Genomic DNA, 11,089 nt, shown 5'->3' with positions numbered 1-11,089 from the left:
AGAAAAAAAAAAAAAAAAAAAAAAAAAGAATACATTTTCAAACTATAAAGGACATTGAAGATCAACTAGTCCAAACTGCTCACATAGTAGAGGTGGAAAAAACTGAAATCCAGAAATATAAAATGACTTGTGGGTTATAAAGGAGTGCTAGGACCAAAAGCCATGCACCTTACTTGTTATTTTACTAACTTTTTGTCCTGTTAAAATTTGTTCATTTTTTTAAACTTATACTGACTGAGTCATAAGCATCTCAAACCTATGAGAATGTAAGTGCAATGATCTCTGAAAAAGAGTAGAAGGGGGTCATACTCACCCGATTCAGTTTATTTTTGCCTTTCTCAAAATGGTGGAAACTAAAATTTTCAAAGGATATCTTTAGGAAGGTGCTTCTCTGATCTATATTATTCTTTCTAAATACACTTTAAATAAAACACAACTGACAAAATCCAAGGTATATGTTCACCAAAAAAGTATTTTTATTAAAATATTTTTGATATAATAAACATATCATTTTAGGTCTTATCATTCAATCATCGTAATAATGGAACACGTAAACGTGGCTGAATGTATAGGAGAAAACTATGAAACTTTTCACGAGGCTAGGGAGTCACCTTTGATTAATATGAAGCATTTTCATGTAAAAAAAAGACTTGATGCTTTTGGAGATAAATCTATATGCTATATGCTACACAAATGCTCCAAAAAAAAGTGATACACAAAGAAAAAGTCTTTCTTCCAATGAACAAAATGCCTAGGCATAGGAGACTGTCTGAATACACTATAATACCACATTGCGGAGTATTCTATAGCCATATAAAGAAAAAAAGAAAATCTTTATGAACAAATATGGAGTGATTTCCAAAATATACAGTCAGGTAAAAATATCAAGTGTGAAAGAATATCATATCTACCTTTTGAGTAAAAATTAAAGGTAAATATGAGTAAATAAACATATGACTGTACATATATGCATAGATTCATGTGTATGTATGCACAGGAACATACGGATATGTGTGTGTGTGTACATATGTAGCATTTGTTTGAATATGCACACTACTGATAAATCAGAAAATAATAAAACGGTTACCAATGGAAGTGTAGGAACAAGGTAGAAAAGTAAAGATGGAATTGAGACTTTTCTGAGGATACCTTTTCATATAGTTTAAATTCTAAGCATATAACTATTTTATATTTTCAAAAACTAAATTAAAATGGATAAAAAGCCAAACCTAATGTAAAAGACAAAGAGAAAATAAACTTAACACTATATCATTGATTACACTGTAATTGATTACAGAAGCACATCTAAAAAGTAGCTAAACTTCCTTGGTCAGAAATATTCTAAAGACAGAAAGAACTGCAAAGAAATCTAAAATTTCACTTATTGTGTATCATACTCAACAAGATCATAATACCCATCTCATAGTTTTCTTCTTAAAATTACATGAAAAATATATGTACAAAATAAGGGAAACTGCATGTGAAGTATATGGTAATTCACTGTAATATCTTCACAATTTTTTGATAAATCTAAAATTATTCTAAAATAATAAGTTTATTTAAGGAAAAAATGTATGTACCACACTAAGTATAACGCCTGACACAGAAGACATTATTGATTTGAAAAAAAATATTGACAAGTATGTCAAAGACAGTGAGCACTCACTGAACATTAGATGTTGGTATAGTTATGTTTTGTTGTTGTATTCTGGCAGAAAGTTTTATTGGAACTAAAATTTGAATAACATAGCACATTCAACAGTTTCTGAACCATAAGATCAGGTCTCCTAAGGAAACTCAGCCATACTGAGAAATCAAAATTACTTTGTAATTATATTTTCTATATGGTATTATACTTACACATGTGCACACACACACATCTATACAGAGAAAAGTAACTCTTTATGGTTTTTAAGGAAGTTTCACACATTATCTTACATAAGCCTCACAATGACTCAGCAAGATAGGGCAAGACGGCTCACCTCCCTTGAACAAATGAGGAAACAGAGGTCTAAAGATGTTTAAAGACTTGTCCTTGTTCACACAGTTCATCTGTAGTTGAGCTAGGACTAGAATCCCACTGACTCCTGGTCCATTGTTTCCCCTCACACAAGATACATCCTCATCCGCACTTAGGGGGATTATGATCTATTGAAGTTAACAAGGTACTGGTATTTCAAAAACGTTAAAATTTGATGTATTTCATTTAGGGTAGAGGTGATTATCCTGTCCCTTTATAGAAAAGTATATTCAAGTTACAATCTCAGAAGATATAATTCTACAGAATCTAGGACATCCTGTAAGTTGGTTAGGAAACTCACAAACACTAGGGGAAAAAAGTCAAATTTATAGACATTTACTTTCTCAGTAGGTTTCTGACATTACAGTACAGTACTGTTTTATACAATGGAGCCCGTATGGTTATCTTCAAAAGTCCTAAGCAATCTAGCTCCATCCAACATTTTAAACAATGCCTTCTACTATTCTTCAGCATAAACTCTATCTTTATTAGCCCAATCTACTCACGGTAACTTTTCATTTCTTTGCCTTTGAGCTGTTCCCTCTTTACTTCAAACGTAGCCTGTACTAGTTTCTGTTGTTTCCAACTGAAGAATCTTAACTCTAGCCAGCCTACAGGAATGTAAGCCATAAAGTAGCTCTCAGAAACCGAGGCTTTTGAAAGAAAACAGCCAGGGTGTTTGGGGAGTCTGGGTGTCTGGGAGTTCTGAACAGTCTGTTCCGAGTATACACTATGAGCTTCTGCTTTACCTCCTGCTATGATGGGGGATGGGCAGTTGACCACAGTACGAATCTACGTGCAATTACTGGAAGAGAGGAAATGGATGTTGCTTAGGTGAAACTAACGTGTGTGTAGCCAGTATCTTAAGATATAGCATTCCCATACATCCTGGGAATTTTTCTCTGGTCTTTTGAGCATGGTGCTAGACTTATTTCTATTCCTATATCATTCATTGCCAAATAAAACATCTGACACAAGTTTCCAATCTACTTATACGTCTCTTCCACTGATTTTTAAGTGGTTACTTAAACCATCTCTTGCCATCTCATTGAGATCCTGTCTCTGTAAGTTCCTTTGGAGATAAAGGAAAAGACAGACCGAAGTTTGTTTAACACCAATTACCTAAAGTGTCATGTATGAGCATCCATACAACTGCATTTATTCCTCTCAACAACTCCCTGAGGTAGTTACTGTTATCATTACCTTCTCTCAGATGAAGAAACTGAGGCTCAGGGGAGTGATATAACTTGCTAAGATCACGCATGTTGACACACACATAGGAGGTTTTAATAATACAAGAAATTAACTTCGATTTACTGTCTACACCATCCACTTGGCACATAATCGTAGTTTTTCAATCCAAGAAACAGTCTAGTTCATGTTGTATTGTTAGTGTGTGTTACCTCCTTGGTTAAATTTTAACCTTACATTATATACATAATACCTTACATTATGTAAATATTTATGTCACCCACCCTGCTTAGCAAATTGCTATCACACCACAAGCCCTTAAGAAGTGATTCTGACTGACTAATACATGATTCTCACAAGCCATAAAGTCATCGTCATAACCATATCTTTGGAATGGTATTTTTACTCTGTCTACACAACAGAAAGTTCTCTACTGGCCACCGTTATTAGAGACAGGTTAAACCCCTCACATTTAAGTGGGTTTATCTCCTGCAGATTTGGCCTAATCACAATTGTTTGGAAGGATAATCCACCTCACTGCCCATGACATAGTAAAGTAGAGTCAGAAGTGAAATTCACAATGGGATGACAACTTCCACAAACCACACATTTTGCTTTTATGGGTATCTCCAATTAGCCATTAATGTAGTCACAAGATTAAATAAACGCTATAGTTTTAAGCAATATGGACGCCTCTAGAACGCGAGCTCAATGGGGACTTAGTCTTCAAAACACTGAACAGTATTTAGCACATGATAGGCATGCGATAAATATTCACTGAATTAATAAAATCATATATTGGGATCTTTCTCAATATGTTTCCAACTTGCAGAAATTTCTTTTCTAGTCATAAAAACTTAATCATAAATTAAAAAAAATACCTCTCAATTTTATATTATAATATTAGTGTACTAGCTGGAGCATTGAGCTCCATCCAAATATTTGGGTTCCATTTTCTATACTGCCTCTAGCTAACTGTGATATTGAGCAAGTTATTTCATTACTTGGCCTTTTGCTATTCTAATGGATAAAACTGACATTTGCACAAAAAAATTGGAAAGCTCACTTCCAAATGGAAGTCTTCCTAAACTCTCTCTATATTCTTTTAGGGAGTTCAAGTATCTGATGGGATCAGGGATTATGTTTTATTCATCTTCATTTTCCTAGTATAAAGCATAATGTCTGGAACATAAAACACGTTCAACAAATGTAGGATGACCAAATAAGTTAACAAATGGTTGGGATATATAACCACTAAAGACCATTACAATTTCAAGAATTTATAGCTGTACAGTCTCACAAATAATCAAGCAAATGTCTCAGAAAGGTTTCCTTTTGATGTCACGCTTTATCAACGTTAAACATCAAACTACACAGGAACTACACCTTTGTACTTCCTTATTTGTGTGATCAATAGAAGAAGATGGTTACATTGTGGTCTTAATTATATTAGTAATCTAAAATGATTTAAATTCTAAGTATCAAAAATCTAGGTTTGATCCCCAAATAGAAAATTTTTAAAAGAGAGCATAGACATAATGTAATTGGACAAAATGGTAGAGAGAATGCCACAGAAAATATAGAAACTAATAAACAGTATATGTGGGGACTTCCCTGGCAGTCCAGTGGTTAAGACTTCACCTTCCAATGCAGGGGGTGTGGGTTAGATCCCTGGTCGGGGAGCTAAGATCCCACATGCCTTGCGGTCAAAAAACCAAAACATAAAAAAAACAAGCAATATTGTAACAAATTCAATAAAGACTTTAAAAATGGTCCACATCAAAAATAAGAATAAAAAGAGTATGTGAATTTACATTCAAAATTAGAGTACGGTTTCCCCAAGTGGCTTCTATAAAACACTAATACTGGAAAATTCTCATTAAAAAAAAGGTTTTTATGATCAAAATCTTTGGGCTATGGTGTATTCTTTGACACCTTGCTGGAGCTTCCAAAGCCTAAGTGTATCAAAGCTTTGAGATATCTTAATTTGCTAAATCCATCATTTCTCAAACTTGCTTGACCACAGAATCCACTTTTTATAGAAGACGTCAATTAAGACACATCACCAGGGCTTCCCTGGTGGCGCAGTGGTTGAGAATCTGCCTGCTAATGCAGGGGACACGGGTTCGAGCCCTGGTCTGGGAAGATCCCACATGCCGCGGAGCAACTAGGCCCGTGAGCCACAACTACTGAGCCTGCGCGTCTGGAGCCTGTGCTTCGCAACAAGAGAGGCCGCGATAGTGAGAGGTACGCGCACCGCGATGAAGAGTGGCCCCCGCTTGCCACAACTAGAGAAAGCCCTCGCACAGAAACGAAGACCCAACACAGCCAAAAATAAATAAATAAAAAGCCAAGCATTTGAAGCCCTTTAAAAAAAAAAAGAAAAGACACATCACCAGTGTTGAATAAAATATACTGTGGAAACACTGTTACTGAGCGTGAGACATAGAAAAAGCTAGTAGAGCACATCCTTGTCCATGACCAGTGGCATTAAAGTCAATCAATTTCAAACTACAGTCTTTTCAAATTAAAAACAAACAAAAAGAACCTCTGTTATTCAACTGTATTATCCATGAACACATCTAGTACTCCCCATTGCATCTTGATCCTGCCACCCCTGGGAGACCCTACATGAAGCTGGGTTGATCTACATCTTCAAAACCTGGGAACTGTAAACCTATTATTTGGAACCACAAGCATCTTCTCTAAATGGAATGCTTTAGAAGAGACTTTGAAGGGCTCTTCCAATATTAATGTTTCTCTGTGGCCTTAGTTTGATCAATGAGGGTCAAGGAATTTCAGTGCTAAAAGCAAACCACAACTGCAACAGCTTATCATTAGCCTTGTACCTCTTTCAATTGATTTAAGGGCCATAATAAAGCTCAGACTCATTTAGAAGTCAAAGGCCACATTAGCAACAGCAGAATCATACTGTAAACTCAGAACTGTAAGCCAGTTTGGTTTCCATTCATTCACTGAGCAAGAATTTATTTTAAGCCTACTATGTGTTGGGAATTGGACTGAGAGGAGTACTAAGTTCTGGGGAGTCAAACAACACTAATCCAGTATGAGAAAACTTATCCAAGAGGAATTCAATATTGAGTGGGGTCACACCCCGTCAAGAGATCATTTTAATATCAAGGGTCCAGAAAGAAACTCCTACGTGATGTCTTCCCTCAAACAAGGAGGCAGCCAGAGTATGAGCAGTGTTTTTAAGGTTATAAAAGAATGGTGATTAGAATGAATTAATTTAAACCTGGATGCTTGTTTGCAATCATCATCAACAACAACAACAACAACGTGAATTTCTTTTACTGAGCGGATCCAGAGCTGTTTTCGAAGTCAGGGCCACTCCAGGAGTCACTCAGATGGCTGCTCTCCTGTGGCTTCATTAGCTGGCTCTCACAAGGTATACACTGGAATAGTGTCCTAGATTCCTACACACCAACTCTGACATTTATAAAGCACTTTCAGTCCTGACAAGATCAAAAACTCAGCATTCTTTCAAATCTCATAATAACTCCCAAACATCCCTGGCTCAGGCTGAGGAAACTGAAAGTGATAAAGCACTTATTAGATTAAAAAAAAAAAAAATCTTAGGAACTATAGGCTTGTCCCCTTCCCTCCTGTGGCATGAAGCACTTATTTGATTTTAACAACACATTTTCCCATTAGAAAACACTCATTGCATTACCTCCCAAACTGGACTCATTTGCAATAGCCATGGTCCTAGGATGCTGGCAAATCTACCAACAGACTGTGATTTCCCTGTCAAACTATGGGCTTCCAACCAAAACCTCCTATGGTGATACTTTAATGTCACACTGAGCCATCTTGGCACTATGAGTTGATTCCAGCCTTGTTCATTACTGCAGTGGGAGTGAAGAAGCCATGTCAACATGTTTACTGAAACTATGCTCTGGGCTACAGCTTGCACAAAGGTGGTACTCTGGGTTCCTCAGTTTTTCAAAAGATAAAACACATTATTTTAAAAATAACCATAATAGTTGAAATGTATTGTGTATTTGTGTGCCATGCTCTGTCATATCACTTTTTTCACTGTGGTAAAAAACACAAGATTATATTTACCAGCTTGGCAATTTTTAAGTGTACAGTTCAGTAATGTAGTATACTCACATTGCTGAGAGAAAGATCTCCAGAACTTTTTCACCTTACATAACTCAAACTCTATTAAGCATTAATTCCCCCTTGTGCTTCCCCCAAGTGCTTGGCAACTTTTCTATTTTCTATTTCTATGATTTCCACAACTTTAGATATGTCATATGAATGGAATAATACAGTAATTGTCCTTTTGTGACTACCTTGTTCTACTTAGCACAGTGCAATGTCCTTAAGGTTCATCTATGTTGTAGCATGCTACAAGATTTCCTTCTTTTTCAAGGCTGCATAATATTCCTTTGTATGTACATATCATGTTTTCTTTATCCATTCATATGCCAAGGGACATCTGGGTTGTTTCTACCTTGAGGCTATTGTGAACTGTGCTGCAAGGAACACAGGTATGAAAATATCTCTTCAATATCCTGCTTTGAATTCTTTTGGCTATATACCCAGAAGCAAGATTTCTAGAGCATATGGTAATTCTATTTTCATTTTTTTGAGGAAACCTCATACTGTTTGCCATCATTGTTGCACCATTTACATTCCCACCAACAGGGCACAACAGTTCTTACATCTATTTGTTCTAACACTTGTTATTTTCTACTCTCTTGATAGTGGCCTTCCTAATGGATGTGAGATCATGGTTCATTAGGGTTTTGATTTTCATTTCTCTTACGATTAGTCACATTGAGCAACTTTTCACAGGCTTTGGGGCCATTTATATATCTTCTCTGGAGAAATGTCAAGTCTTTTATGTTTTCAATGAGGATTTTTGTTGTTGTTGAGGTACAGAAGTTCCTTATATAGTCTATATATTAACTCTCATGAGATATGTGATTTGCAAATATTTTATCCCACTCCATAGATTGCCTTTTCACTCTCTGATATTTCCTCTGATGCAAAGAAATTTTACGTTTTGAGCAGCTCCTTTTGTCTATTTTTCCTTTTGTTGCCTGTGCTTTTCGTGCCGTGTCCAAGAAATCATTGACAAATCCAATACATGGAAAATTTCCCCTATGTTTTCTTCTAGAAGGTTTACAGCTGTAGGTCTTACATTAAGGTTTTTAATACATTTTGAGTTAATATTGGTATATGGTATACGGTAAGGATCCAATTTCATTTTTCTGCATATAGATACCTAATTTTCCTAATAGCATTTGTTAAAGAGATTGTCCCTTCCCATTGTGTAGTCTTGGTACTTTTGCTGAAAATCACTTACGTGAGGGTTTACTTTTGTGCTCTATTCTTTTCCGCTGGACTATACATATCTGTCTTTATGTCAGTACCACACAATTTTGATTACCGTTTCTATGTGGTGTGTTTTGAAATCAGGAAGTAGGAGGCCTCCAAATTTGTTTTTCTCTTTCAAGACTATTTTAACTCTTTGGTGTCTCTTGAGATTGCATATGAATTTTAGAATGTTTTTCTCTATTTCTGCAAAAATTATTATTGGGATTTTGACAGAGATTGGATTGAATCTGTAGACCACGTTGTGTAATATGGGCATTTTAACAATGTTAAGCCTTCCAAACAAAGAGCACAGGCTGCCTTTCCATTTATTTATATTTTCTTTGATTTCTTTTATATCACCTCATTTTAATAGGGTCTTTATTTGATTCTTAGAACGTTAAAGATAAACAAAATTTTGAAGGCAATTTTTTTCTTTTTTTTTTTCCGGTACGCAGCCCTCTCACTGTTGTGGCCTCTCCCGTTGCAGAGCACAGGCTCCGGACGCGCAGGCTCAGCGGCCATGGCTCACGGGCCCAGCCGCTCCGCGGCACGTGGGATCTTCCGGGACCGGGGCACGAACCCGTCCGTGTCCCCTGCATCGGCAGGAGGACTCTCAACCACTGCGCCACCAGGGAAGCCCGGCAATGTTTTTTTTAACCTGAGACCCAGTCATCTGAAGTCCATGAAGTTTTGAAAACAGACAGCACTTTCTGAGTTTATGTCTTCTGTGCAGTGGGATGGAAAGATCAGTGACGTTAACTAATTAATTAATCATTTATTCACTCAGCACTCAAGTGTCTACTACGAGTCTGCCACTGGGGATACTATAGCTCAACTGAGAGGGAGCCCTGCCTTAATGAAGTTTATAGACTTTTGGTGGGTGAATGATCTACAAAAACTCGAAATTACTGCTAATCCAATGTCATTATTTTAAAAAGGAAGCAATCTGGGCATGGAGAGGTAAAGTAATTTGCCAAAGGTGAGAAAGCCAAAAGACTGTAGTCAGACTTGGAACCGTGGAGCCCCCAGACTCCCAGTTCAGTGTTCTTGCTTTCTTCTACTGCGCCTCGACTAACACCGTTACTAAAGATGGGTGCTGAGGTTGGTGAGGCAGCCGTCTGTCTCACAGTTGCCATTTCCTAAAAGCCAACTAAATGTGGGGCACTTACAATGTGCTTTACCTCTTTTAACTTCTTCCTTCCAAAATCTCTAAGGCAAAGATTTTGTTCTCGACTCAAGAAATGGCAGAAGGCTGGATGTGAGCTGATAGCCAAAGTAACCAAGTCAAAACTCTCACTGAGTCTTAACTCGCTCTTCCTCTATGAAAGTGATTGGACTTAGATAAGCGAAAGCAGATCAGCGTTATCTCAAGCTGCTGATCCACTCCAACAGCAATGTACTCTAAAGCTACATATTGAAAAGCCTTCAAAGGCTTGTCTAGTCCCACAGGTAGAAGGTCCAGGGTATCTTTATCCACTAAGGCAAGAAGTTACGTGTGTGTGCACGTGTGCGCCTGTATTGAGGGAATGGGGTTACTGCATACGTGCCACCTTTTCTTCATGCCAAGAAGATAATTGTCAGAACACCCATTCACTAAAAAGTCCTGATTCTAAACACATTTGCCCTATTCGCTGTATCTCAAGTCCATAACTTTCTGAAAACTGAAGCACAAAATATGACTCTGTCACATCTTAAATTTATCAAAAAGGATGTTGAGAAAGATTTCCTACTGATGTCCATTAAAATCCCAGTAAAAATTCTTTGTACCATTTGAGTCCTCCATAAACCACCAAGAGGAAATCATTAGTTCTTTCACATCTAGAGGGCCATGGTCCAGAGAGCCACTTCTTGAAGGCAGTAAAGGGTGAGAGTAGGGACACGAGAGCCAGAATCCCAGTCCAACCATCCACTCACTAAGTTACCAACCACCACAAGCTTCAGATTCATTATCAACACAGTGGGAAACATAATAGTACCTATTCCATAAGACTGCTGGGAAAAATAAATGAATTAATAAATGCAAGGTGCCTAATATAGTGTCTCACAATCCAAGGACTCAGTAAATTATTAATGAATGAAGGAGAAAACATTATTTCTAATGGGATACAAAAAAATAGTCATCTATAAACAATTACCACAGGGCACTTGGACTTGCTCCAAGAACTCCTAGACTACTTATCGACCATCTCTACCTGTCCTTATCAGTAAAGATCATCTTTTATGCTGCCTTTGTTTCTTCCACACAAACACAGTATCTAAAAAATGGACAAATGGATGAACACAGTTCTGAAGTAGAAAAGATGTTGGTGTTCTCAACATAGAAAATACCTCCCTGAATTTTAATATTTCTGTTATATTTACAAAGGGATGGTAAGAGGGAATGAAGTTGGGTGTTGGATAGAGAGGTGAGGAGGGAAGAAGTGAGAGCCAGCATGTTTGGAGTCAGAAAACGGAATAGGCTTTTCCTCCCTTCCTCCCTCACTCTCTCCCTCCCTCCCTTCTGTGATCTCTACCCACCCCCCCACC

The sequence above is a fragment of the Lipotes vexillifer genome, unplaced genomic scaffold (assembly GCF_000442215.2).
Source record: "Lipotes vexillifer unplaced genomic scaffold, Lipotes_vexillifer_v1.1 scaffold697, whole genome shotgun sequence".
NCBI classification, from domain to species: Eukaryota; Metazoa; Chordata; class Mammalia; order Artiodactyla; family Lipotidae; genus Lipotes; species Lipotes vexillifer.
This window is presented reverse-complemented; position numbering follows the sequence as displayed.